The sequence below is a fragment of the Pieris rapae genome, chromosome 16, assembly GCF_905147795.1.
Source record: "Pieris rapae chromosome 16, ilPieRapa1.1, whole genome shotgun sequence".
Classification (NCBI taxonomy): domain Eukaryota; kingdom Metazoa; phylum Arthropoda; class Insecta; order Lepidoptera; family Pieridae; genus Pieris; species Pieris rapae.
The window spans coordinates 2,801,209-2,826,215 of NC_059524.1; the positions used below are offsets into that span (position 1 = coordinate 2,801,209).

General features: G+C 29.8%; 1 protein-coding gene across 2 annotated transcripts in view; it reads right to left on the reverse strand.

Moving 5' to 3' along the window:
- Positions 1–22,983, reverse strand: part of LOC110998396 (elongation of very long chain fatty acids protein 7) — a 43,911-nt gene extending 20,928 nt beyond the window's left edge. Inside the window, exons 1-2 of one of the 2 annotated variants that reach the window (XM_022267041.2) lie at positions 22,877–22,983; positions 3,943–4,115 (exon numbers count right to left, since the gene is read on the reverse strand). The gene's annotated coding sequence lies outside the window, so the exon portion shown is untranslated. Of the gene's footprint in view, positions 1–2,698; positions 2,718–3,942; positions 4,116–22,876 lie in introns of those variants that run through there. The other variant, XM_045631743.1, reaches the window with a different exon arrangement.
- Positions 22,984–25,007: the final 2,024 nt, after the last annotated feature.

Here is a 25,007-nt window from a genome sequence, read left to right on the forward strand (position 1 = left end):
TATCTTCAAAAAATATATAGAATTCCTGTATGGAATTGCCTAACTTGTATTAAAACTAATAGTAATTTCAATATTTCTGCAGTTTCTTAATTAATCTTACAAACATAATACTCATCTTATTATAGAGAATGGTATAATTTAAAAATACAGAAACGTATTTTAAGTTTTAGCAAAAGACCAAAATGACCACAAAAGTTGTAAATCATAATACATGCTAGGTTTCAGAACATTTTATTACATAACATGAGAATGATGGTACATATTACCTTATGTAACTTCTTGATATAACACCGTAAATATTATAAACGTCAAATTATCACTTCAAGAAATTGTTAACACAAATACCGCAACAGACTTGCTTCGTATCGAAATAAAGCGTAATAGTTTCATGTTTTAATTGTGTAACATTTACAATTAAAACATAAAACTATTAAAATTTATTACTTTAAATAAGATCTAAATTGGATTGGCTTAATTACTATTAAGATGCATCACTCGTTTCCAACAAAACAGTAATAAATTTAAACACGATATATGCACGAGATAAAATGCAATTGCATTATATGCGATTTACTTTATGTTATTTCTAAATTATGTCGGTAACACTTCACAATCGCTTCTTGCATTTCAATTTACGCCTTGATGTCAATGGTTCGTTTACTAGGGCCATTATTTAACTTATCTATAAATTAAATTCCACTGAAAATAAGACAATACTTTTTCAGATTTTTTAGTTTCACTCTTCTGACCTTATTTTTCGAAAAATGATCTGCTATATACAACTTTACCAAAATGAGTTAAATAAAGTTAAACTAGAGAATTTATAATTGAAAAAAAAACTAAAAATAAATTAAAATAAAAACTGAAATATATCATATAAGTTTTGTAAATTAAGTATCTAAATTTTACAGAATTATAATTACATTACATTTCATTAATTGTAATAGATAATTATTGTAATTACTATCATTGTTATCGTTATTATATATTTTTGTTATTAAGTTCTTCGAATCTCTTTGAATCGACCGTGGTAGTGCCAAGAAAAATATAACAGATAAATGTGACGCGTAACCGAAAAATGTGACGGTATTTTTTTTCCAAGAAGTTTCACTTCAATAAAATACGCTTTATAATAAGAAAAATATATCTCTTTAGGGTCTTATAAGTTTTAAGGGTACTGAAAGGGTCTTTAGTATCTAATGCTATTTTTTTTTTAATAAATTTATGTTATTATTTCAGTTAAAGTAGCCTAATTAGAGTTCGAAATTTAAAAGTATTAGATAAGGAAACTGTTACGAATATAGCAATCGGCGAACACACGCATATTTCTGAGAACTGAGAAATTTTCAAGTCCTTGAAAAAAAAATGTTAGCAATATCCCGTAATTACGCGCATTTCCAGTGAATTTACGCAACGCGACTACTGTTCATGCGCGAATCTCTAGTACAATTTACTTGGTTTTGACCGTGTTCTAGAAAATTGTGTAATATTTTAGGAAGAGTCTGGAAATAATAACGTTTTGGTAATCGAATTATCACAAAACCTAAAAAAATATTATATACATGCATATTGTTAGTAGTACTTTATAATACGAACATGGAAAATTTTGCTATACTACCCCAGAGATAATGAAAAAATTTTGGTTTTCTATGATTTTTCTAGATATAACCATCAAATATTAGGAGTTGATCGTAAAGGGTAGATAAAAATTAAGGGTTTTATTTTTATCTAAAAATTTGTCATTGTCATAGTCATACTAAAAATACAATTTCGGATGGGCAACGAGGGGTTAGAAACATAGATTGTAAGCAATACTCAGGCTTACTGAAAATGCATAAAAAAATCATAAGAATCGGTGGTGGTTTCGTATGGGAACTAACATTGAGACACGAAAATTTTATATACATAGTGATAAATATCTTATAAATACATGCTGCGCCTACGTTCACTTGTTCAACATGTATAAATGTTTTCTACGGGTCGTAGCAATACGGTTCTTCTATACAACTCCAAAACTAAGCCCAGTAATTCAGGTAAACGCATTAACGCACTTGACTATTCTTCTATTTGTAATGAGGCGTAAAAATTTCCCAACTGCTCATACTAGTTTAAAATGACGTGCTGACAGTGACCTAAACATTAGGTTTTGAGTACACAACTCGAGGCTGACCACTGAACAAACAGCGGAAGGTTGGATTACAAAATCTATGTACATACGAATTTAATAGGCCATTTTATAATGTATTACAATACTGTCATTAGACAAAACTTGCTAAATTTAATTGTATACATTCAAGATCTGAGAACATTAGAAAGATTTAAAAAGACGCTAACAAAAACCACGGAAGGTTGTATTACAAAATCTATGTACAATTGTACATGTGAATTTAATAGGCTTTGCAATGACAATAATGTATTACAATATTGTCAGTACAAAGCACTCGCTTGATTTATTTGTATATATTTCAGTTCATAGGACATTTAAATTATTAAAAATATCTGCACAAATATTTAAATTAGCGTACAGTAAAATTCATGACATATTTGGAATCGAAATATTATTATTAATAAATAATATATAAATCATAATAAATATTATTAATATTGCTAAAGTTATTGAGAATATTTTCCATTTAAATTTTAAACTTAAAAACATTATAAGTTTACGTTCAATAATATAAAAATAAAAACATCTCACCCTTTAGATTGTTATTCGTTGTTTATGAATAATATAAATCACCCAAACTTATATGTAATTAAATACAATTTATATTGTTAACATCTTTATCTTGACAAAATATTTTGTAAACTGAAATCTGTGGCGACTCTATTAACTTATAAGCATTTATTAAGTTGTACGAAAGTCAAATATTTTAGGTTAATGTAATACAGATTCTGTAAAAATATTAAATTAAATATAGCTATCAACACATTTATAAAGGCGCAAATTAATTTATTTACTGTTTTAAAGTCACACAAAGGAGTCGTTAACAAATACTTCTTATCCTTTCTCAACTATAAAAAGGATGACGACTAATAAATGTTTAATTTTGTTTGATACAAAGTTATAATTATGAGTCTTCCGTTAGAGATAATTTAATGGAAATCTCCAAGTATGGTTGTCAGTCCTCATAAATACAAAATCAAATTAAACATAATTTAAGTTTTGTTTGATTAAGTTAACCATTTACTACATTTAAAAATATATTATTAATTTTGATGTGATGTCGGAATGTAAATTCATTTTTATTAATCTTAATTTACACGATTCCATATAACTCTTGCCTGGGACCACTATAGATATAAATATGATAATTATATATTATTATAATCTCGGTATAATTCTAATCTATGTTGAAACAAAGGCTTTTTTCTATCAGTGACAATTTACGTATTAATAAAGATCACATCAGTCAATATTCGACATAAAAACATTTGCAAAAATATATTCATACTCAACGTAAATACATTTAACAGACAATGTCGCAGTGTACACATTCTTCAATACAAAGTATAAATCAGATAAGAACTCTAAAATAAGTTATTCCAATTAACGATAATAATAATAAAGTCACTTTAATTCCACACTATAATAATTACAAATCAGATGGGTGTTCGTTTTGTTTTTGTGTAATTAACGATAATTCAAAGTAATTATGAAACTATACTAATACTACTGAATGTATTTTTCACATGCTTTGAATACTAACATCGCTACTAAAGTGACTTATATCAATATTGTTTGTCCAAATGCCAACCAATCTACACTCAAGCGCAAAATACAGTGAAAGAAAACATCGAGAGAAAACAGGAGATTACTAACAAGAATTTCTTGGGAACAGCTGACAGAAATACAAACCTGAGGCGGGGTGCCACTGGTTTCATTCTTTAACAGCTGCATATGGCACACTGAATATAGTATATAGTATGTAATGTACTTACAAATACAGCTCAATACGGCATTGCTTGATGATGATTGATAAATTCATATTCCTCTTCCTCAGTGAGGACGCAGTCTTCGAAGCACCACAGGCCAGCTATGGCGAGTAGCACTGTGTACACCATGTAGTAGATTAAGTAGATGAAGATGGAGATCAACATAGCTGTGTGTAGTCCTGAAAAATATCACTAAATTTTATAAAGAAATTCTTGTTTTTTGAGGTGAAACTTCTTTAGGGGCATGAGGCTAAACTTTTTACGGATGAAACGCTACGTAAGTGTGCAGCGTTTTTGTCGAAGAAAAGGGAGAGAGCGATTGAGAGAGAGTGAGAAAGGGAGATCGAGAAAAAATACACGCTATTTGTTTAGCAGTTGCAACAGTCTTGTGAAAGAAACGCAGATTTTTTAAAATTTGTATTATCACATTTACAGTGTGTAAATATAGATATACAAATACATGGAGTGACAATATAGTGGTACATAATCATCTATTGGGGATTTTACCTTAGTAATAATTAATTTACAAAGAAGTGTCACTTCGGACATGTGTAATTTGTACGCACGAACTTTTTTGTTTGTTTTATCGGATAGATGGAAACTAAAAAACTTATGGAATCGATGACAGCAAAACAATAATTACTTCAAGTAAACTCCGTATTGAATTGCGGATTTGAAACAATTAGCTTAGATAAATGAATTACCAAAGTGACAATATTATTTGTAATTGTATAGCTTTGCGTTAGAATATAAAATGTCGAGTTAATAGACCGTAGTAAAAAACCGTTATCAAAATTTCGCCTGTAATTATGTTCATAAGATATTTAATGGTAATGTACCATGTTTAATGTCATAATAGCATGGGAGATAATTTAAAACTATTTATTTATTACTTGATGTGTTTGTGTCAAATGATACAGACTCTAGATAGATAGTTTGGATTTAATAGAAATATTGACAATCTTTAGTGTTTTTTAGTCGGCTAATGTTTAAGGAAGTAGAAGGTGTAATTTGAACGTGAATATAAGCGTCTTAGTATAATTTTAATGATGTTAATAATCAAAAGGTTAAAGTATATCTATTGTTGGCGAATTGACTATATTTATTTTTAATTGATGTTACACGTGTTTTCACAGAATGGTGTAAAGTCCTCATAAAAGCATGAAAAAATATTTTTCTTGGTATTTCTTAACCGATCCTTTGTTATTTTAATTTAATATCCAAACCTCTGTGATTTATTAAAATTTTGTTAGCAATTTTAGTACTGTTATTTTTAATTGTATTGTTTTCTTGTTTTAAATTATTAATAGTGGATGAACTTCGTATGGATCAATGAATGTCGTATTACGGACTATCTGAACGTAATTTCTGATTTTATGAAAGTAATACTATGAATAATAAATTTCAATATTATTTGTCTTTTATAAATTTATTTTAAAATTCTGATGTATATTGTCTATTCGAAACTTAGGTTTTAATACGTTCTTTCATTTGAGAGGTGTGTTTACCGCATCAACGGGATGAACCAATGAATATATTGTATTATGTGTGTTTCTGTTATTTCTCCAATTTTCCAATGTTAAAAAGATTAGTTAGATAGTTTTCTTCTAGTAAACTAATTCACATACAAGATATCAAAAGCCATGAAAATCGCTCCAGTCATGCTTGAGTTTGTTCGAACAAACCGAACTTTGCTTTATATGCAATGCAATAAAGTGATAATAAATAAATGTATCAACTGTGCTACGTTTTATGAAACAATCCACAGATCCAAAATAAACAAGGATCCTTCTAGAAAAAGTATTACAGCATCTACTATTTCTAACATATGTAAAATAATCTGAAGTAAAAAAAAAATCTTAAGTGAATTGTCTCATGCAAAAACTCGCGAAATCTCCTCGTAATGAGTGTTATAGTTTCTTCATCTATATCGCTAGATCAAACGGAATAAAATAATATTACGGATGATTTGAGGCATTCATATACGATACGATATCGTATAACAAGCATAATCATTATAGTTCTTGTCTTACAAATTATTTAAAGGATTTATGGACCCAAATGATACAATAAACCTTATTTCATATACGTCAAACTACAGTTGTTATGTCTCGGCATACTATGGACACATTTAATACCTTTTAGTGGATTTTGAAGTCGTTTTATGTTTTTTTTTTATATCTACAAATACAATTGTTATATCATGACACGCATAACCCTGCGGCACGTTTGCGATGTTAAAAACACATTTCTAGTGTTGTTTCAACCTTGCCTCTATCTCTGGCTTCCACAGATCAACAACGTATTAGTTGAAGATAAATCTTGTCAATAGTTTTTTCTTAAGCTCAGACGTAAGATATGTATTATATCATAACAAAGGATTTTTTACCTAAAATTGCATTGTTTAAATTTATGACAGTGATATTCTGTAAAAAGGAACTACGTCACACAAACAAAAAGATTAATGTTTGTTGAAACTGATTACTTAGATAATTAACCAGTATTGAAAAGATCAAGTTTTAGGGGCTTCCTACGTTTTTTATTATTTTATTTTAAGTCACAAGCATGGTATTTTTTATTTTTTATAAATAGGTGTAATTGATTGCACAAACTATGTAGCCTTATGGCTGCTGTCAATGTCTATTTTGACATGAGGAGGATTAAATATCGCGCGGAATTTAATTCCAGAACTAATATATTATGTACTAGTAGGTATGTATTTAATTCACCGATTCGTGAAACGTTCGATAAATACTGGACAAAACATTTTTTTTTTGCCAGTTTCCGCCAATTTTTTCTGCTTAAGTAACTATAAAAAACCTTTTGCCTATTATATACATAAATTTGGTCCTTGCATTGTTATAGTTAGAATAAAATGTGTAATATCAAAATGTTAAACACGTATTTTAATCGCAGAGAGCCTTGATCGAAAGGTTTATAAACTTCCTCTTCGGCAATAATTTGATGAAAGCACAAAATCAAATTTGAAAAGCGCAGCATTCATATTCAAATTAGCCATATACAAATAGCGAGCACTTTTATGATATAATGGGTAGTGGGCAGTAGGCTATGGTAGAAATATACACATTATTTTTCAACATCATGGCTACACTGCCTAGAGTTGATTGATGAAACAATTTTGCCACATTCAAAGAGAATGGGGAAGCTTGTATCATTCGATATGGTTATAACTGCACAATAGTGTTGCAGCTTGCAACATCTACGACTATAGGGATAAAGGTTTGTCAATAGGTTTCTCTATTGCAACAAGAATATACGTATATAATAAGAATTTGGCCTCTCTTCCTTCTGTCTTCATCTCTTCGTTTATAGTACCTTGGGAACCAGTTTAATACTTTCCTGCTCCTTGGATGTGCCCATTTCCAAATAAGTTCATTTATTTTATAATACAGGCGCTTGATTGGAACCCGCAAGGAAAGCGAAAGCGTGGCCATCCCAAGGAAACCTGGCGCGAGGCAAAGAGAGCCGGTAGGACTTGGAGCGAGGTGAAATACGAGGCTCAAGACCGAACGAGATGGAGACTCACTCACGTAGACGCCCTCTGCCCCACCTAGGGGTTATAGGGCTTTAACTAACTAACTCATTTATTTTAATTATATTAAATTAAATGTTCGTAGCGACATTTACTAGAGAAAATGTTCCTAACTATATGGTTAATTTCCTTAAAACGTAAAAAACCGTAAATTGAGAAAAGGAATTATTTTAGAAATGGATTTGCATTTGCCACCAAAAGTTCTCTCACCAGAATCTCTGCTATTCAGAGACTAAGTACACTCAAAAACCTCGGGTGCAGTACAAAGGAGGTTCCTAGGAATCGTTCTAAAAGGTTCTCTCGTTCTGCTGTCTCCATACACAACCTATATTATTTAATATTATGTATATTACATAGATAAGAACATAATGGACTGCGACCGTTCGAATACGTATAACATGTTTATTCAATGGCGGGATTCACTTGTTGCTTTTTTACTAAACTTTGGAGTATAGACCTTGGAAGGGATAACAGATCTTGAGTAACGACACAGATTTGCACGTGAGATTAATACCTAACCTTGGCTAGACAAAAAAATTGTTTTAGGCACTTTTTGCCAAATTTTCGGCTTAATTAGTCATACTGTAAAAAAACTTTTGTTTACTATTTTTTTTGATTTTGTTAACTTAGTATGACTATCAGGATTTCTTTCTTAAATATAATTTACTTCGATCTTCTCCGTAAATTATACACTCAAAATCTTTTTATTATTCATCAGTCACCATTATTCTGGCCTACAGTTGTGTCATGGAATAGTAATTTACGTATTATGTATCCAAAAATAACACATTATTGTGAAGTCAAAAGTATATGAACGCGTACAATTATTTTTTTAATAGAACAGGGGGCAAATGGGCAGGGCAGCTCACCTGATGTTACGTGATACCGCCGCCCATGGACACTCCCAATGCCAGAGGACTCGTGAGTGCGTTGCCGGCCTTTTCAATTTATATTAATATAGGCCGGCAACGCACTCGCGAGACATCTGGCATTGAGCGTCTTTATGAGTTGTAGTTACTTACTGCCGTTCTTTAAAAAAAACAAGTTTATAAATAGTGCGAAACAACCAAAATATTTATACTTACATAACTTTGTTTTTATTATACATTCTCTGTTCACATAACATGCAAAAACTACTGTTTGTCTCGTGATATTGAACAAAAACTTTAGACATCTACATTCTATAATTAGCTGTCTGACTATAGTTTTTATATAAAACTTTATAATTATTACATAACAGCTTCAGTGAATGAAAAGCATTTAATCAGCTGTAATTACGTCATGCCATTAGTATTTATTTTTTTAGAACGAACTTTAATATGACTGCCTGCTTTCGCACCTTTTGGAATAATATCCATTTATTTTTGTTAAACGAATAGAGCAATTAGGAACTTTCTTTAAAGTTCATGAAGATCAGAGTTTTATGCATCAAATATTACTATTAATGGGGATAAATATTACTGAAAATAAAATTAAATAAACCTTGAGTACATAGGCCAAGATCTGGCAGTAAAGGAAATATAGGTACCGCTGAATCGACAGACTAGGAGAACATGCTGCAGGTGAAAGCCAGCAATTGGCTGAAGGCGGCAAGACAAGAAATTCTGGATGTTTCTCATTTTGGATGCCAAGACACTTTTTGGGTCATAGAGCCAACGGAATGATTTTTTTTTAGAACAGGGGTCAAACGGGCAGGCATTGTCGGCTTTATGAGCGAATAACAAATGGTAGGTAAAATAAATTCCATGAAGCTTCCAGAATTATAGTGAGTTAATTCCTCACGTACGTAACGTTTCGTAATGATTACGTTACATTGACGTAATAAACTTGAACTCTTTAATTACAGTGCAGAGTGACATTGTTCCCCGGACACATTATCGTGTGTTATTTTTATCTGTTTATAATCTGTAGCTTCCTTTAGATGTGTTTTTAAAAAGGTATAATCCGTAATAAATGTTTTAGAAACTATTTTTCTGAGAATAACATCAAAATAAGTTACTTCGTACGCTTTTGTGAGCACTAGCAGATTTTACAATATTAAATCAAATGTTTAACTGTATGTATATAATTGAATTCATCTCCGGGGTTTAATCGTTAGTGCCACGATATTTCAGTTTTAACGACAATTCCTTATAATTTCATAATTTATTTCGTAAACATTGGAACTTATTTGTATTGAATTTTTTTGTTGCATATAATTAATGTTAATAAATTAAACAATTTACGCAAGTTACGTAACCTATATATTATACATTTTACTTAATAATAAGAAGCGCTCTTGTAGCCAATTGTAAAACGTCAGTTTAGTATGAAATGTGAATTTTAGTTTTTCATACATTCATAAATTTTAATATCAAATTCTTGTTTCCGGTACTCTCCAATAGGTTCAAAGGTTTATGAAATCTTAAATAAATCAAGTTAGTTTTTATCTAGTATCACAACCCATTACTCCAACAACCGCACATCACTTGAGTTACTATCCTAACAAACGATTTAACTTACATGAACTACACGACAAATATTGCATACAGAAGTTACTAGAATTTATTACGAATAAGGACATATTTCCTCGGAACGAGTTGGTGACATGTCTAAACGGAATCCAATTGATGTGGTGCAATCAGCGTCCGGGCGCTGGTGTCGCAAACTCTGCCTTTCTAGAAATACGAGAATTCACTTAACGGAACGAGATTTAACGCAATTACTAGGTTAACCTGAGTTTACTAAATTTTATCTTAGGTTTTTGTGTTGTTGACAGTTATGAAGTTCTATAAATGGTCCGAATGGTACTTCAATAAGTTAGTAGTTGAGTTCAGGGAATTTTTCACAAACTGTTTTATGGAAATGTCACGGTGGAAGTGATGAAATTAAGTGGAAGTAAAATTCAATTAAAATATTTAAACTTACAATTTCCTTAACCTACAAAGTAATAATAGAAATATTTAAAATGAAAATAAATAAATAATTTTTATTGAATAATAATATATAAAAAAATTAGAAATAAAAATTATTTTGGTTTTAATTGTTTTAGTAAATTAAAACATACAAGGTTAATACAATTTACAAAATAGTGTCATTTTGATTTTTTTTTTGGTTTTTCTTTTAAATTTCCAACGGTTCGTGATTTAATTTCCTTCTATACCCCTAAATCTACTTGTATGAATGCCCTTTAAACATTGTCCTTGGTACATTGTACACTTAATTTAACATTAAAAAGTAATAAAAATATGCGCACGCTTGCTCAGTGTCGCAACTTGCGCCCTTGACACACTGAGCTGGCCAGTCGGACACTTGACAAGTTCGATGACCGCACACTTTTCATATTTAAAATGATTAGAATTAATCCTGTAAAAGTCAAAACTTTTTTCTTAATACACACTGTGCATCATAGAATATGTTTTAATATCTGCGTGCTATAGAATTTAAGGTTTTTGTTGTTAAATTCAGTTTAAAAACATCTCCTATAGCATGGAGTTTACATTAAGAAAATAGTATTTAGGTTAGTCTGACCATTTTTCTTTTTTCAAGTAATTTCACATCCCTTGCATAATTTCGGATAAAGCCAGACATTTTAGTTTTTAATAAGACAGCTAAAGTAAATTAACGTGCCATTTAATTATTTATTAAAAGTACACAACATCATATAGATAATTAGTATATTAATTAATTATGCTTAATTTTAATATACATGACGGTGAAAATATAGTCAAAATACAAAAAAAAATAGTTTAAACTAGTAATTTAGCAATGCTTTTTGCTATTTTTTTTTATTAATCATCTCACTACCAAATTTATCAAGTTCTGAATAATAAGCGTATATTCTGTATTCGCAAATAATTCTAATGAGAGAACTACTATGTTAGTTTGTACAGACGGAATTCGGATGATTCTACGGATTGTAACCCTTGAGAATGAACCAAGTACAATACTGCTATTATTCTAGTGAGTGGTTACTGTTCTGTATTTGACCATTTACCAATTGAAAGAAGATTGTAAAAAGTGTAAAATAAAAAACATTATATAAATACAGTTTCAAAGATGTTCGCAAACAGTAATTTGTCGACACAATAAAGATCCTTTTGAGTTTATAATTAAGTTTTATTAAATTATTTATAAAACACGTCATACCATGATAGATTTTATAATATCCTGCGATATCTACTAATGATGCCATGATCATATTGAAAATGTAACCTTGAAACTTGTTGTATAATAATATAATTCTTAATTAAAGAAACTAACGACTTTGTGAAATTATTGTACATTGATACGGAGTTTACAAATGACACCGGGTACTAAATATTGAAATACAGACAAAAGATGGAAGCGTTCCTTTCAAAAGAGCTCAACGCGCCTGAAGCAATCGAGGTAACTACATGAATAAACTAACTTTATTAACATAATTTTTAATAAAATATTGCGACACGCATTGTCTATTTAATAAAGATTTTTTCTGAAATTCAATAATTTATAACGAATTATTATAAATATAATTATCAAACAAAATTTTCAATTAGTGTCATTTATTGTACTAAAACTTCTAATACGACTTCCAACAAGGTTGCGTTAAACGCTCCTGGGGAGGAGGAATAGAAATAGACAGGGAGATAGTAAATGCTACCTATTTTCGTTTCCACATTACGATGTTTTACTTTTTCCACACACAGTATTTTTTTTAATTACTCCTCAATGCAGATGGCATAGCGGAAAGAAAAAATAAAGATCAGAGAAGACTCCCACCACGACCTTGGGAAGATGAAGTAAAAGAGATAGCGATAGATTGGAAAATAGTAGCCAAGGTGAGAGACAATGAAAGAATTTGAGGGTTCTCTCCGCCGGAGTAAATTAACTTAATGTATTCTTTACTACTAGGTATAGTAAAACTCGACTTGTAAACTCAAATAAAGGCTTTTTTTAAATGAAATTTAACTGAAAGTAACGCAATGATATCTTACCATACACAAAAACTGTCTAAAAAGAATGAAGTACAGTCTTCAACAGTAGTCGTAGCAGATGAAGTCGTTTTTGACCCAACATCTTGAAATTAGACGCACTGTGAACTAGCAATTATAGCGTATTTTGTAAGACTCTAAGATTTTAAACAAATCGCAACTAATGAACGTGAATGACTATAGATTAGAAGTCGCGTGTTAGATTATTTCAATAGGTGTGAAAATTTGTGCAATAAAATATGGTCAGTAAGTGTTACCAGCACATATGTAGTAGCTAAATAGACCACGGTCGCGCATTTTGATAATTATTTGAGCAAATAAAGCTTATATTGGGCAAGTTGCATGACCGTGGCGACCTTTCTTCGCCATGAAGGCTGTCAAATATTATTAAGTTCCGCGCAAATAGATTGGGAAATTTTACGTGTTTAGAGAACTATGTACTGATGTCAAGGTTGAACTATTTAATGAGATTATAAATACAATTCACATTCAAGTAATATTCAATTACGTTTACGTATAGTCCCATAATTTCGTTAGAACTATATAAATTAATGATTTAATTTTTACGTTGAAATAAAATGAAGTATAGCCATATAATTATTTAATCATTTTAATTTTTATTCAACAACGAGCTCTTATATAATCAAATGTCATGTAACATTTTTTTAAATCAGTCATCAAAAAATTAAATTTTGTGGCATCATAACCTTTTAAGTCCTGCGTTATGATCATTTCGTCAATCTAATATTCAAGGAGGTGATGAGTCACCTGTGCATGACACAGGTCATCGTCTTTTTTGGGTATAAGTCACGGCTCACGATGTTTTCCTTCACTGTTCGAATGTTAAATGCACAAATAGAAATAAAATCTAGGTGAACAGCCAGGGATCGAACCTACGACATCAGGGATGACAGTCGTATGCTGAAGCCAGAAAAGCAACGCTGCTTTAAACAATAAAGTGAATATTTTTCAAATTTTAGTGATACGTATAAATAAAATAAAATAAAATCTTTATAATGTATATATTAGTTAATAATAAAACATACAATTACGAATAATTAGCTACAAAGTGAGAATATGTCATGCTCTGATAATAAACTTATCATAGTCTTGGCCAAATCTGACTAACAAAGCATATCAAATACTAATTAGTCGTATGCGTTGTGTAATGAGCTTAAACAGTTTAATACTAACCTTCTTTAAAAAATATTAAATACAGACTGTATTCGAGTCCTATAAGACAAAAAAATATTTTAATTTTTTTAAATTTAAATTTTTAATATTTTTCCCCGTTTGTAAATGTGAATATTCTGTTTTCCATTTTGGCTTTATTTTTATTGTAATTGTTTGTTATGACATAATATTTGTTAGCTGTAGGCGTTATGAAATAAATTCACGAATAAAGTTCATTTTATTATATTTAATTTTAATACATCACCTCCGGAGTGAAGTTCTGAGAAGAGTTCATCTTCGTTACTATTTTTGAATATTTCTCCGCGCTTTTGTTTCATCTTCCAAGGTAAATAACGAGGGTCTACTCTTTTTCTTCCTAATGGGCCGTTAAACAGGGACTACCAACCTCCAATTTGCATTTATGTTTTTAAAAAAGGATTAATTAAGAACTTTTAATATATTAATGAGTTTTTATATATAGGATAAATTATAACATTGCTTTTATTTAAAACCATTGTGCGGAAATTATGGGCATTAAAATCTTAAACTCCAACGGATTTTTATTTTTTTTGTAAATACACTAGTTTAGGCTAGATGTATTTCAGTTGCCGTAGTGCTAATCGGTATTCTATGATTATCTTAGTCATTTGTTGTTCCATGTTTGTCGATGATTTACTTGTGTGTTTTATAGATACATATTTCTAAATACTTGTTTAAAAAAAACTTTAATTTCAAGTTATGGGCAAATTAATAAGGCTTATGTGGCATTTCTTTGCATATACGTGATTATTACAACTCTACTGACACAGAATTGAGAGATAGAGTTATCTCTACTGTAATATCCTGTGTGTGTCATATGTAATATCCGAGAAGTTAACGATTTATGTCAGTAATTAGCTTCACGTTGGATGATGATATAAACACACACAGACAGCCCGGAATTGAACCTACGACCTTATAGATGACAGTCGCACGCTAAAGCCACTAGGCCAACATTGCTGTAATAATCATACCTAGACGTAAATTAATATGTAATAAGCTGAGCAAACCAATTTTTTGGTAAACATTTGCATGTCTATAGACTTTGTCAAACACACACAGTTGATAATTCATATTGACATTTCCTTTTTGATATTACTGCGAATTCCCTAGTATCTACCACATATGTACTTTTGTTGGTCGGTAAGAACGTCGTTGTCATGGATATTCGTATTGCCAATAAATAAAAACTAACCATTATAAGGGGAATAATTTGAATTCATGCAAGCTAACTTCATACTTAATGGAAATGTCTCAATAAAACAGAATTTTCAAAGGTTTTTTTCAATAACAATTCAATATCATTTAAGCTGGCAATCAGAAGCGTTCGATAATGAAAACTTTGTCATTGTAATTAATAACGCAAGAAATAAAAATAAATACGTTTTAGTTACATTTTTACTAGTTGTTGGTAGATAGTAAACTTATGAGTTGTATTCGGGAGCAATGTCAGTCTGATATTCAAAATGGCCACGGCAAAGTATTCAAATTTGATAGACCATGGCCGTATCCACGGATTTTTTAATCTTTTCTTGAACTATTACTAAAAAAGCAAGAGATCAGCGTTCTACTTCCTGTTTCCCCATTCCCTTTTCCTGTTTCCCATACTCGAACCAGCGTTAAATTCGCACACAGAAATGTAGTCCATGGTACAGCCGTGATACGAACGCATGACCGCACGAGTCGCACGCTCAACCCATTAGGCTGCTGGTCCATTGTTTGGCCATAAGTTAGATTTATTAAAATGAAAATAGTTAAAAATCTCACCATTCAAATAGCTATCGTATCCTATGTTCCATACGTCAATATTCTAGAACGCTAACTCAAAACTAAGTCAATCTACTATTGTCAAACAATTATTTTATGAGAAGTTTGATATTGACGACTGCTTAAGTTGAGATTTCAACACTTAATTAAATGCTAAGTTAGCTAATCTAAGTGCTGCTCTAGAGTTTCGTTCACTACGACTACGTCTTTATCGTCAATCACGATTATTCTTTATTAAAATTAAAGTTCAAAAAAAATTGCGATAAGTGAAGTCTCTCATAATAACAATACATCGCAAATGTTAGATTCAATAAGCTAAATTAAATCTTGTAATAATGACGAGTGGATTTCGTTATACCATTGTATCAATTTCTGTATACATAGTTACAAAACATACATTACACTTATATGTCAAAACGTCACCAAAGTTCAGCTCATTGCGATATAATTAAGATAATTATTTAATACATACGATTTGTACGTAACATAAAAACTTAGTCATAAAAATGTATAAAAAATGAAAGCCATATTTTAGTTTACTTATAAAAACTGTCGTCTCAGGATTGATTTCTGTCACAAATACCAAAGACAATAATAAATATTTTAAAAAGCGGGACGACTTTGACTTTATGTATCAGTTGTAACAATTTAGTTATCGTTTGTTTAATTTCAGTTTTCTTTTTTTATCTATTAATGTATTTATGTTTTCAGTTTCATATAATTTGTATATCAACGTAAACTATTTGGTTTTGTATTTTGTGTTTTTATAATAGGATATATGTAGCTAAAAATTACTTATAAATATTAAAATATTCATTTGTTGACATTCTATCTTTAAAAATAGCATTGATACGTATGCCACTTCCGTATCTTGTTATAAAATATTGTATTAAAGAGCTCAGTAGTCCTTTGAAAAATTTACCATCCGTTATTTAAAAATGGAATACACGAGTCGATTGCGATCTTTTTTGAAAGATCAATTGAATCACAGCAATATAACCTTCGCGAAATGAAGAACACGGCAAAAGGAAAAGAAAGCGAATTCGTTCCAAATTTGAAATAGATGACTTATTGATGTTGACTGATTACAATTAGACGTCAACTATCTGTCTGATGATGTTACCGTGCTTCATAATTACGCGATTAAAAGAGGTCAAGGCCCAATAGCAGATTATTGCTTGCAGAAACTTGGTGCAACGTGATTTTCAAAATTAAAAGTTAACTCATATCTATGTATTGCACACGCGAAACTCATATTACATTCTTACAATAGGCTAATTTGACCAATCAACTAACCATACGTCCGGTAGTTGCATATATTTTTTATTCCTAAAATTATATTTAAAAAATACAAACGAATTTATTTTTATAGCAGCCATGTTCGTAAAAGTACTCGTGTTGTTCTTAAAGCATTGATTTGAATAAATAACTAATTTTAATGTAACTTTGAAACTCATTCTCAAATCCACGTTTGATCACATCCAGGCTGAAAAACAATAAATCAATCAACTTGCTAAGAATTTTTTTTTAAATTGACCGACTTTAAAATCTTGTGCAGATTTTTATAATGAATCAATTGGAATATCACTTACTTTGCAAATAGACGATTTCTTTTTATTGATATTTTAAATTTTCATTGAATATTTCATTTTAATTATAATTTAGTGTATCACAGGATTATGTATTTATGAATGGGGTGTATGAACTTTAAAAGTATTAGGATCGACTTAGTGTCTGTATTGTTCTCGCTCGTTCTGCGCTATACTAAAAAAATATGTTACTCGCTGATGCTTAGGGTTTGTTTCATTATTATAACTGATTCTTTAAACATGTCAAGTGAAGCGTGTTTTTGGCAGTTCCTTACAATTCCCTTGTATATCAAAACTTAAACGCATAAACAGAGTGTCGAGTCTTGCCAGTTCTTATTTATTAATTCTTTATCGCCTTATACAAAAACACACATAACAAAAAACAAAAAAAAACAGTTACAAAAGATATAAGGCAAAGGGCGTTCTTCTCGCCCATTCTAGGCTTCTTTGGGAACTGGTAGTAAATTTAAATATTTCTTATTTTAAATATTAATTTTCTTAAGTGTAGAAATTCACTGTCTACGGATGATGGAGCTATTATATATACTTAGACAAAATTAAGCACTGTAACCCTCTCACTGGTTTTTTGTGCGTTCCCAAACGCTTCTTAAGATATCCTATACGAAACCTTTTCGCTCTTCAAACTCAATATTTTACAATGAAAAAAAAATTTAAACGGTTAGACAACTATACTTAATAACAATTAGACGATTTTTGAAGGAAACAGCGACCACACCACATCATACACAACGCAAAGTAAGCTACGCAAAAAACGCGAAAAATTAATTCGCCTGCCTTTTCTCCTTTAGATATATTTGACCAATTTCTTAGAAACCAAATTTCAGTAACGATTCAAAACAATGCACTTTCAAAAACAATTTTAAATAACATCAGAAACGGAAAATATTCTTATTGTGCAACAATGTTTACTTATAAAATGTGTTCGTAGAAATTATTGTCAAGTACCGATGTCAAAAAGAAGAGACTAGCTGCCCATGCTGCCCACACACGGAATCCTGTTATATGTATACCCCATACACACACACATTCTTTTTAACTAAACATAATTCTTTATTAAAAAGTTTGTTTTATAGTTGTCTATTTTATTTTTACAATTTATGTATAACGGATCAGAATAACTGCCCTACGTCGCTCTGAATTATGGAACTTCATAGATTATAATCATACATTAAGTTACATTTTTAGTATCACATCTAAAAAAAATATTCTATAAAGTTATACTTATAGTAACTTATAAAGTTTTCTATTTCTCTTGAGATTATTATTACTACTTTATAGGCTATGAATATTAAAAATACGATATTATTAATAATAATTTATTATAGTCATTAAATTTTTTAAACATCTCATAAATTACACATGAAAACGATTTGTACAATATCACAAGTTTGTTCATTGATTTCAATTAAATTTATTGTTTTGTTTACTTGTGGGAAGTTTTGTTTCTAATAAATATAAAATATCTATTGTTTTATGTAATTTATTGTATATTAAACAATGATTATTGGTAGGGTTTTTACTTTAATATTAATGCTACTTTAAAATTTTGAAAAAGAAATATTATATTTATTGTATTCATCTAACAGTCGTATTGAGTATCATTAATTCAATTGTAATAATAATAATAATTTATTGCAGGAAAATAGTACAAAAATGTGTAAGGTGGTAGAATCGTAATTTCTCATATTCTACCGACCTAAATTTGTCTTTAAAGGAAATTCTTATATTATTTGTATCGTACATATCATATCATACGTCATTAAATTTCTCACGCAAATAATCATTTATTTAATAATATTTTTATTCCAGTAATACACTCGATTTATCAAAACTGTAGTCGGAAGATATTTTAATTCTTTTAGTAATTTAATCTATCTAACAAAGACCCACATACATTTACCATAGATCTGTTCAGACTAAGGTATTTCACTGCCCTGTTTCTTTCACCAAGCAATTGATTAAATTTTGTAGCCGTAGGATAAGTTCTAGAGCACAATGACTCCAGTATAAAATCTAAACAATTTTCTACACAGCGTTAATTATTCACTGGTATTGTTCCTCAAGTCCACTGCTTACGTTACGTGTTTTACGTTACGTTACGTTATTGTATTTTTAGATAACTTGTTAGATTGCTTGTTCTTTATGCGAGTACTGAACAAGTAAAACCTTTTATAAATTGCACTCGTAATATCGACTTATGTCATTCATAAATCACATATACCTTCAGCAGCCCCTGCAACTTAATTCGCCTGAATATAATTATTTTTAGTCAACCGACCTTTTGAATAGCAACATATGGATTTTTTTCTAATCCACCCCATAGAGATTGTTCGCTTTTCGGGAATAAATACCTTATTACTAAATAAAAAACAATTTAAAAACCCGCTTCGGGTTTTGAGCTTAGCAACATATTTTGTGATTCTTTTTTATTTATTTTGTAAAGTTTTTCCATTTTTCTATATCCGTCAGTCTGAAATTTTAATTCGTGGTTAGCTAATGCAAATAATAACCTTAAATTAGGTTTTTAAGTACTAAAAGGTCGTAATACAAGGTAACCATAACTGCCAGTCAGTTGATATATTTCCTTACATGTTCTTAGTTTATTATATATTATTATTGTTATTTACGTATCAAAAGTAATTAAAAATGAACTTGACAAAACTATTGTTAAATCATCTAATTGGCGTATAATTGTCGTTTCGCGGTCATATTAGTGTTAAGGTTGAATAGTATATGAAAACTTATCATTTTGTTTCATACTCGGCTACTCATAATCAACACGATGCTTGTTGATAACAAAATAATGACAAAAGTACTTATAAAGTATCAAAATATTTTTTTATACTTTAACTATTAAAGAACTAGATCTTTTTGGATAAATTTACCAAAAAGATCTTGTTCTTTAATAGCTAAAGTATCTTCTGTATTCTTATTGTGTGATTTGAATTTGGAACATTTATTGGTAATCCTTAACTTTCAATCACAAATGAGGTCGTTCACGAACGTATGAAGAAGTTACTGGCCGATAAAAAATAATAACAAAAGTATATCATATAAATGATTTTGACATTTATCCAAATATATCTAGTTTCTGAATATCTAAAAAAGCTTTTTTTTATTCTTAGTGATTGTGTGATTCGAATTTAGAATGTTTATTGGTAGTCTTTTGCATTCAATTACTAAAAATATCGTTCACGAACATCAACACGGGCGTATTAGCCGAAAAAAAACAAAAATCTTTATTCAAAAAAATCATTCGATACGTTTCGCGCGTTTATTTTTTTACTTTTGATATAGATACTCTACTAGTAATGATATTTTAAATAATACTACAAAAATGAGTGCCAAGTATTGTTTATAAACAATTAATAATAATAAATAAAAATATAGTAATAAACGTAATTCTACTAACGTGTCTAGATTGCTTATTTCTAATGAAGTTATTAAAGTCGCTTCAAAGTATAAGCAGAACATAATCTAAATTTACAATAGTCTTTGAAATGTGTATTCTAAATTATCTTAAATTAAATCCCATCGTTTTTACGTGTTACATAAATTTTACTAAAAGGGTTAAACACAATAAAGGTGATCTAAATATTACCTTAATTTAAAAATAATTGTATAAATATAAATAATTAAATAATTGATAAAAGCTTACAGGGAATTCTTTAAAATTATTCTAATTTAAAAATTCGAATTTAGAACAAGAAAAACTTGTTACGAAAAGGTGCGGTGTGATCTATGATTATTTACATAAATTTTTAGTGTCCCTTAGTCATTGGGTTTCCTGACAAAAAAAATTTTACATAGTTCCTTACAGACTACAGTCTTCATTATTTTGTAGCCATCTAATTTACCTTATCTGGACATTAATATACAGTTTTGATAATTGTTGTTTATTTATGAATTGATATTTGAACGGAATAGAGCTTAATCAAAGACATATTGAGTCAATACACGTTGCTGATTCTTCTGACGATTAAATTAATTTAAATACGTAGATTTTGAGTCACGTCTGGAATGACGCCCACGCACGATAATAAACTGTTCGTCCGCAAACAGAATCCCAAATCAAGAAAATGATACATTATGACGTAACGATTAATTTAAAGCTGGTCCCACACCGGGAGCATTTGTTTTGAAAAGTATTTGCCTGATCAGTCTGGTCAGTTTGCTATTTTATTCTAGTCGTAAATGTCAACAACCGAATTCCCTCGTGAACTCACTTCACCTATAGCAGCGATTAATAGATTACAAGGCCATGGCGATTTTGAGTCAAAATCCAATCGATTTCACTCCCAGAATTTGGTACTGTTTTTGTAATAGTTATTTGCGAAAAAATCACATTCTTGTAGGTGTCCCTTAATCAATAATAATGCATAACTAATAAAACATTCACACAAACAATAAATTAATTACGAAAAACTAAAAAACTACATCATTAAAGAATTAACTTATCTACATATATAAAAATGAATCCCTATTTCCCTTGGTAATGGCATCACGCACTGGCGGATTATTAATTATTGTGTTTGTTTTTGTCGGACGTTGTGGTGTTGTTTTTAAATGAAGGAAGAAAAAATTAAGAAAATTGCGCGTAAAATTAGAAATTTTTAAGAATGCTTAACCAACAATAGTCAGGATACTTTTTTTATAATGTACCTTTTGGCGTTTGACAGAATGTGAAGAGAATGTAATAAAAATGAATATCGTTTACACAAATCGTTTAATTTAAAAAAAAATAATTTCTTAGTCCACATCACCGTTAGTTCAGATCTAATAAACATTTTATTAAAGTTTAATTTAATATGGAATTATGGTAAGTTTGGATAGACTTACATACACTTTACTAATATAACACTTAGTATACTTGGTTTTAAAGAAGAATACAATAGTTTTATTGAATTTACTGATATACAGAAAAACAAACTAATAATATTGTATAGCATAAAGCATTAGAATAATAAACACTTTGTTTCTGAAATATTTTTAAGTTTATGTCGAGTCGGCTAGTATACTATAGAAACTATCTAATAGTGGAACTTTTGTTTACTCTCAACGTACAATAAAAAAATAGTTAACCTATCACATGGTGACTTATTGCTAATAATCTAAATACAACGATTATATATATCGGATAAAAGTGTCATAAGGATGCTTCTATTTCTTGCATTAAGGATATATTTAGTAATTATTAAACCACTATACACCGGGAGGTGTATTAACATAGAATGTTTCAAAATATAGGTATCGGGCAATCTCTCAGTAAGATAAAACCTTTATAAACGCGGAAACATTTATAACTATAGTTTTATGTGAAAATTTTGGAGTTTCATCATTATTTTTATAAAAAATACAATGGCTCATTTGAATGTAGAAAAAATGTGACAGCATGGTTCGCACTTACTGCAAAGACTCGAAAATATTAATTTATTGAATGTCTATTTAAAATAGGGCAACTTCCCTATGTAGTTTTTTTATAAATTATGTGTTTTATAAACAAAGCAAAATGTAGCTTTATAATTTTTAATAAAATTCAAAGAAAACTGAAAATCGCTTTAATAATAAAATCCCGTCTTAAGTGTAGCTTAAAACAAATTACGTACGTATTAAAATCTTAAAAAAATTATCGACAGTATTTTTAGAATTAGGCCAAAGCTCAAAAGAAAAAGGTCCATGCTGCTTTTACTGGTTAAGGGGTCATGACCGCTTGTCTACAACAATATTTCCAGGTTGCAGTAACACCAAAAAGCCATCCACAACGGGCCACAAATAAATACAATATGGTAAAACCAGTCAAATATTACAAATTCTGAAGGTTAAGTTGAAGATGTTGCCACACTCACCTGAAGGTCACGTAGGCTTGCGCGGCAAAGCAGGTTGTTCCAGCGTTCGCTCACTACTGAACCAAGAACGGACTCACCGACTATACTGTTTCACAACCCTGCTATGTCCTAATAGTGATTGTTAAGGGACGTTTTATCCAAAATTCCGCGGGTATATAGGTTTCGAGCTGTTAATATACTAACATATAACATAAGTATTGGCGGAAAATCATGTTTTATTGATAAAAATTTAGAGACATCGTTCACATTGAGATGATATGAGGTTGTAAATGAATATTGATGATATAGTTAATTTACACATATCTGTTATACTTATATTAATATACGTTTAACAACACAAATAAACTGCGTAAATGTACATTTGTATATGTAGTTTTATTTACAAAATACTATTTGTGAAATATTTATATTTACTGTTAAATGACATCAGAATAAGTGAATCAAAAATGTATATAATTTCTCATTTTAACAACAAAGCTTTTACATATATGTTTTAATGATTATTTCTATCAAATGGTATTTATAATCTGACAACATGTTATTAGTTTGAAGTAATTTATAATTAAAATTATTCATGATTTAAATTTTTATCTACCCTACTTGTGTAGTTATTAAGATTTAATGTAAACTTTTGTTAGATTTGGGTTTTTAAAATATGTTATTTATTTAACTACTTACACTGTTTTGTTTATAGAACTTTGTTAAGTAAGTTAAGTATCAACATATAGGAAAGAGCGTTCATCCCTAACACAGGTTCTAGAACTTAAAAGGGATGTACTAAAATGTAGATTTAAGACTATTTACTTACTTAATAAAGGAAATTTTTGTTTGTTTTGGTTTTTTCTTTTGTCATGAACTTGCTTCAAAAAAGCTAACCCACTTTAAGGAAGATATACTTAAATCTTTGTAAAATTTCAATTAACCTTTGACCTCCCAAGTATGTAGCGGAAATCTTTAATTCAGAACTTGTCATCCACAAAACCAAAGATTATACGTGATGGACATATAACGACCAATTTTCAAGCATCGACTTGTTTAGCTTATCTCTGTATATAGTTAAAACAAGTATTAAGAATCTACGTAACGCAAAATCACCTGTATCATAATAGTAGGGGAGCCCAAGCGGGGATTTCGGGATTTACTAAAGCGCGGCAGATTAATATACAGAGGGATACCTTGTACCCGGTTAAGTACCTACAACAAATATGAGGCCCATATATAAGGCTGCCCGAGAAGGATACAGGATCAGATTAGTAAAAAAAATTGATCATCAGAAATTCTCGGGCGCGTCAGATTAAGGTAGTGTGAGTTAATTACATCCTAAAAAGTGTATATTCCACTAATCTGACAATTTGAGAGTGACGTAAAAAAAAATTAGATTTCTTGTGAATTTGAACCGATTCGGACCGATAGATTTTGAGAAATTTTGAAAAATCTCAAAAAAAATAACAATTTGTTTTTTTTGAAAGTGGTTTTTTTAGAATAACTTTTAAACGGCTTTATCCATCAACTTCAAAAATAATATAAACTAATCCATTTTTGAGCTTGAAAAACGACGTCGATCGCCACCACACTGGTCAAAATCGGTTGATTCGTTCGAGAGATATCGTGAACGAAAGAAAACCAAAAAAGTGTTTCTTTCACATAACTTCGACATTTCATATCGGATTATCGTTTTTGAATAGTTAAAGCTTAAAAAAAGCGTCGATCGCCGTCAACCGCGTGAAAATTGCTTGATGCATTCAAAAGTTTGAAAATTTCAAAAATAGTGTTCTCAGAAAATTCTATCAGACTTTCTTTATTTTGGCTCAGCGAGCTCAAACTATCAAAATGGCCTCGAGGTTGCGTCTCATCGAAATCGTCAGATTAGTGAATGAAAGGTTTTTTTTGATGCACTTAACACTCCCTTAGTAAATCTGACGCGCTCGATAAAATTTATTTTTTTCATTTTCGCAAACGATCAGATTAACTTACGTACATTATAAAAAATACGTAGGCTATTGATGTTATCAATATCTGACGCGCTCGAGGATGTCCATACAACAGTTTTTTTTTACATATTTAAAAATCTATAGCCGCTTCCCCCACCGATGAAAAAGTATATATCATATAACATTTTTTTCTTCTTATC